The 6,379-nt window shown below is 43.5% G+C and overlaps 1 protein-coding gene across 1 annotated transcript in view; it reads right to left on the reverse strand.

Annotated features, from left to right (window-relative positions):
* Window positions 1–6,379, reverse strand: part of RUNX2 (runt related transcription factor 2) — a 223,693-nt gene that overhangs the window by 50,370 nt on the left and 166,944 nt on the right. The gene's annotated exons all lie outside the window — the stretch shown is intronic.

Here is a 6,379-nt window from a genome sequence, read left to right on the forward strand (position 1 = left end):
CTTATCCTGCATTCCCAGCTTTCAGCAACACAACTCAGTAGCACACACCTGAGTTACATGCCCATGAAAACCCTCACATGAGGCCAGAAACCACTGCAGGTTGTTAACAGCTATGTTGTGTTAAGGAGGAGGAGGAGCAGATGTGTCCCTATAACAGGTTGTAACATCAATACACATAAATTGAGTAGTTATAAGGGGAACCAAGTCCTGATCAGACTTTATGCTGCTTGTTCCAGACTCTCTGGTATAAATGTTGGTTTTGGAAGCATTTCCAATTGATTTCTCGGATGGGGTGGTGTTGGTCATCAGTTTTGTTACAGTACCAGGAAGCCCTAAGGCAGAAGCAGAGCTAGAACTGAGAAAAAATCCCATGAAAATGTCTTCCTATCAGAAACTGTGATTCAAATAGACTTTCACTTTTCTTCTTTTTTTTCTCCTGACAAGGCTTTGATAAAAAAAGACACTTTACTGAAACAAAAGAATTTCTGTCAGAAAAACTCTTTCAGACAGGAAAAGAAAAAGAATTTTGTGTCACACTACAACTGCTCTTTTCTTTGTAATGTATTTGGGTAACTCTAATTTCCTAATGTCTCAGTAGTAGTGTAAATATAACACAGCCGAGAAATGAAGTCATTTGATACTGTGGCAAGATGTTGAATAAGATCTGGTAGAAGTAGATGAAATAGGCTATTTATTTATTGTACATAATTTCATTTAAAAAAAACCCAAAACATTAAAAGCAGTTGTTAGCACAAACAGCAGAGCTTATCTTATTCCTTAAATCAGACTCTACCCTTTTGATGATGTCATATAACAGTTTGACTCTGACATGTCTTATTGGCATTTCCTGCTAAATGGAAATAATAGGAGCGTGGGTTTTGCTGAGCACTTCCTCCACACACACGTAGACACGTGTTTCTCCTCCTACCTCCCCACTGTCTGTAATCACTGCTCTGATGAAGTGTGACCAATCCAGAAGAAAAATACGACGTGGGATGGTGGAATCACTAGAAAATCATAATTTATTTTCCACCCAGAAGAATCCTTTTTGTTACTGCTCTTTGATAAACCATGATTTGTGCTCTTGTCAGAAGCCTCGACAACGGTAAACTGTGCCTTTTCATCACTCGAGCGCTTTTGCTCTCAGTCTCTTGGCTATAAATAGGGAAGTCTTTGTTCTGGCCCTTTTGGATCACAGCTACAAACACGACCCATGGAGGACACTCCAGCCTTTCCATGCTTCTCAGTTGTTCTCCCGCGAAAAAGCAGCCACACAAACAAACAGGCTGCTCTGTTTGGACTTTCTCTTAAGTCGCAATTTCTTCCACTAAATGTTTATGCATTCCAAAGTCAAGTGACTTGCCTTGCATCTTGGGAACCCAGCGCTGGGGATTTGTGTGACTTTCAAGATTTGGAGATGTGTATTTAATGGGCTTAGTTAGCAAGTTAATTAGCATGGTTTTTTTTTTTCTTCAAAGCTAAACTTTTGCTAAAATCAAAACACAACTAACATTTATTTTGGTGTTAATGGGAACATTTTCATAAAACCCAAAATTTAGAGCCAGTAGAAGGATCCTTGCTCAACACATTTTCAGGAGAAGGGCTTGATGCAAGGCTCTTTACAAAGTCACAGGAATTTTTCCCTCTGTTTCAGCAAGTTTGGAGTCAGCTGCTCAATTTAGGTGTAAACTGTAGAAGAGAGGGCAGTCTCCCACTTAGGGTCCCACGTGTCATCAAGCCTGACCTGGAGAGTCTGTCTCTAGGATTCAAAGTCAAAGACTATGTTACTGGTACCTTCAGTACCCGTCATCCCAGCACTGAATGATGGGCACGAGCAACAGGCTGAGAGCAGAAGGAGCTCCTGAGAATCCTGATGCCTGGTCATGGCTGGCTTGGCCCAAGACTGAATCACAGAGCAAGAGGCAAGTAATGTGTTCTTTACAAGTGCCTTCACTGCCTGGCCAGCCTCCTCAGTGACTCATGTGTGAAGCTTCTCCCTGACTTGCTTTTATTTCTCTTTCAGCTCAGCCTTTTTCTCTTTTTTTTTTTTTTTTTTGGAGTACAAATGAACTAAATTCTCCAAACTCATCTGCATTGCTATCAGACATTGCTTTCTTAAAAAACTTGGCATCATTTCTGAAGTTTCCCTATGTACACTTTCCTGTTCATGTATTTCCGTCATCCAGGTATCATCACTCAATAACCATACTGTGGCTGTAATGCTTTTCACATGGAAGGAATTGAGTTTTATTGATGGCAAATGTTGTAATGCACTTTCATGTCAAGATGAAAATCTGAAAAAGAAACTTTTTATAGTGTATGCTACATGAAACCTCTACACTGAACCAGGCTGGGGAGAGAATATGTTCCAGTACACATATGCTGTGACTATATATAGTATATTAAACAGTCCTGGCATGCAGAAATGGGCACAAAATCATATCCGTGCTGCAAAAATTTTAGCATGGGCACAATCAAGTAGCACTCTCCCAAGCCATTTCTGGGCACAGATCACATGTTAGTAAAGCCAAGGAACACTCTGAATAGGCATTTTGGAGGTGGCTGTTCCCTTGCAAGGGCTAAGGGTATTATGGATCTAATGAAAAAAAAGCCAAGTGGCTTCAGGACCCAAGTCTGAGCCCAGGCACTGTTTGGTTCATGCTATTACAGTGATCAAGCCTCCCACAGCCATGGGTAAAGATATCTCAGGGACATGATTTTACTAGCTGTCACTTGATTGCTATGATCACAATGGGACCAAACTCTTGGTCACTTTGATGATCGTTTATCCGTCAAGGAGTCAAAGCCCCACAACCTCCCAGTGAGGGGGCTGGAGCAACCTGCTCCTCAGGGGCCAACCTGCTTTCACAGAGGGGACAGATGCTCCGTGTGCAGTGGGAGAGGAATGCCAGAGCCTATGTGTCCCCTGCTGGGTTCTTAGCCCAGAGGGAAATCAGGACAACAATATTAAAAGAAATAAAAATCTGCCAGTAAAATAAGCCAATTTTTCCTGGGGGCTGCAGGGATCAGTGTCTGCAGCATTTGGAGGTTGGAGCAAATGCAAGGTCAGCCTGGATGCAGAACCAGCTGTGAGGAATCACTGGTTCCCCAAAATCAGAGAGTTTCCCCTTCCAGCATCTCCACCAGCACTGCCCCAGCTCATTTCTGAGCACAGATGGAGAAAAAGCTTTTTCTGGAAGGCACATGCGCTGCCTTGGATGACGGGGACCCGGGTGTGCAGCACAGCCGGAGAACACAGATCGCTGCTTGGCATCAAGGTGCCGACTGCACGGCACAGCTGGGGACAGCAGTGCCTCTAGGCAGTCATTACCCCACATCCAGAGTGTCTCTTTGTGCAGCTGATTAATGTTTTTCCTCACACTGTTTATGGAAACATGCAGCCTGGCCAGAGACCTTGGTTGGGTGCCACCTGCACCCAAGCCACGGTTCTTGGTATTGCCAGCACATTTCCCTCATTAATTTTTAGGTTCTCTGACTCTGTGGATGATGTGGCTGAAATGCAGAAGGCCCATCCTCAGACTGTTTTTGTCTCCGTTCAAACCTCAATTCCACCTGCCATTGGATCCCCTCCAACTGCCCCAACATGAGTGAGGGTTAAAGTCCTGGAGGAATTTTAGCCCCGTGGGAGCAGGACACCTCTTCAGAAAAACTTGCTGGGTGGTTTCCAACTTTTTTTTTTTGAAAAGGCAAAATGTTTAGCTACACCTTGGGAAAGTATCCAAGTCTATGACTGCTTGCCTGAAGGAGCCTTGAAGCTTTTTCAAGGTCGGATTGTCTCCACATCTCAGTCACCATTTGTGTGGTGATATTAGTGAATTGGCATCTGATTTATGTACCAGAAAAACAAGATTACCACCCCTCTAAAACACAGGAGGAATGGCCTTCTTCTTCTTTCTTATTTGATTCTTGGAGCATTTTTTTGTTTGCCCCTAAGAGGAAAACTATGAAACTCAACCCAACGCCCAGCAGCTAATGGGTCAGGTCTCAGGTCTTGTTTACTCCTGTCAGTCACTGACACCAATTCAAAGTCTTTCAATATTAATAGTGAGATTAACTTCTGTAGTAGTGCGTGGAAATAACAATTTTTTGTAAAAATATGACCCTTCTATTAAAAAATACAGCTGTCTCACTATTTTTGAGGACAGCCATCAATTCAATGAACCGAAAAATGATTTGGACTTCAACACCAGGACATGAGGTACATGAAATCTGTTGGTAAATTGGCTCTAGAGCCACAATGTTTTGCACCTCTTCATGACCCAGGTCCCGGGGCAGATGCTTCTGGGCTTTCTTTGCAGTCAGGGAGGAGAAATATGCTTTTAAAGTATCTCATCCTAAAGCGGGCAACTAATCTGGTTCAGATCAAAGCACAGCTTTCCCTCTCCTGACTATAAAGGGAGTGAACATAGTGTAACTAACCAGTCTGTCCTGGTTTAGGTGAAGTAACCCCTTGCCACTTTGGGCTCCAGCTCCAGCACCTGTTCTTCCCAAACAGCTCATCCCCACTTTGGCCTGGGTTTTGAGGGGGATGGCTGCTATGTGTAAGCATTAATTAGTCAGGTCCTGGAAAGATTCACACCTGGCAAAACCAAGATGGAAATTCACTCCTGTCTCCTCCCAAGGGCACATCACTGTTGGTACACTTGCTCCCTTTCTGCTTTATTTTCTTCCAGGCTTCATAAATTTCACTCTCCTTTCTGTAGCCCAGCATCAGGACACGTGAATTCTCTCATTTGCTCACCCAGAAGGGAAAACTCAGATTCCCACAAGCTCAGCTTTGCTAAGGCAAAGGAACTCTGTGAGTTAGGAGGTCAGTGCACCAGGGTGGGTGTAGGGGTAGAAGCCAGAAGTGCAAAGGACAGGCCAAAAGGACCCCAAAATGTTCAAACACCCAGACAAGTAATCCTGATAAGGGAAAAATCTTCTGCAAACAACCAGCAGAGCCAGGAGGAAAGATTTACTCTCACTCTGTATTATTTTTCTATCTAGGAGCCTTGGCTACAGCAAAACCCTTTAGAAAACAGCAAAACCTTTGTTACAGTCAGTTGTTTTTCGTGGATGGAAAGAGAGAACCCTTTTCTCTGAAAACACCCCACCCTAGGTTCCTGGAAGAGGCTGAAGTCTCTGGTTTCTACAGTGACTGCCTCTTACTGAGGGCTAAGGCTGGTGTATGACTCCAACTTTAGCTCTAGCCTACAGAAGATGTAAGGAATAACCTCAGGAGTAGGGCAGGTAGTGCATGGATGCACAATGTGGTTGTTGATGGTCCAGGAATATCACATTCCCAAGGATATGGAAAATGGGAACTCAAATTGTTTTAAATGGAGCATCTTCCCATCTTGCTTCCACACTGCTAGGACTTTTCTCTTTAAATCTCTATTATCTCCTTTTCTGGTTTCTAGGGCTTGACTGAGAAGAGTCATTCTCTCCTTTTTTTTTAGATGTTTATGTTCAACATCCTGAGTTTATTCATAGAGCAACAAGCCTGCCTTTCAAAATCAAGGCCAAATCTAGGTCAAATCTGATAAACATTTTGTCCTTTGCTCTGCAGACTCAGAGGGCTCAGGTACATGACTGTGTCACTGCAGCTCAATGAGTGACAACATGTCAGCTTCACCACACCAACAGTCCATGAACACTGAGCCCCAAAGGTGAGGCCAAACACATCAGCTTGAAACCTCTTTCACTGGGTTTTCTGCAAATGTACTTTACCTCACATTTAACAACAGTTACCACTTGAGTTCCAGAATTTCAGTGTTTGTGAGAGCAAAGGCTCATCACAAGCTCATAGTTTTCTACACAAGAATATTTCTAGGAGTATTTAAAAGGGGCTGTAGTACAGCATGTCTTGATTGTCCTCTTTGCTGCACAATAAAGGTGGCATCCAAACTTACGCTTGGACAGAAACATCTTTGCTATCTGGGGAGACAGGAGTTCTGAAATTACTGAGCTTCACTGACTGACCACGTGAGTGAAGAGCTACAGGCAGACAGATAGACAGACATCGCCCTTGTGCACACATATGGCACAGTCCCAGCAGTTCCATCTCGTTCCAACGGGGGCTGAAAATCAAACGTCCTCAAAAGTCTAAGTTACATCTTTATACTGAAAGGACACACTTAAAAAGTCACTCATTTTATCTACCTTGGCTTCATGTTCATTGAGCTCCCTTATTCATGGAATAGCTCAAAGCGGTAGCAGCTGTTCATAGGAGTTGCTTCCAAACACATCAAACAAAGTAGTCACAGAATCACAGAATCATTAAGGTTGGAAAAGACCTCCAAGATCATTGAGTCCAACCATTAACTCAGCACTGCCAAGGCCACCACTAAACCATGTCCTCAGGTGCCACACCTAC

The sequence above is a fragment of the Lepidothrix coronata genome, unplaced genomic scaffold (genome assembly GCF_001604755.1).
Source record: "Lepidothrix coronata isolate B3197 unplaced genomic scaffold, Lepidothrix_coronata-1.0 Scaffold39, whole genome shotgun sequence".
Classification (NCBI taxonomy): domain Eukaryota; kingdom Metazoa; phylum Chordata; class Aves; order Passeriformes; family Pipridae; genus Lepidothrix; species Lepidothrix coronata.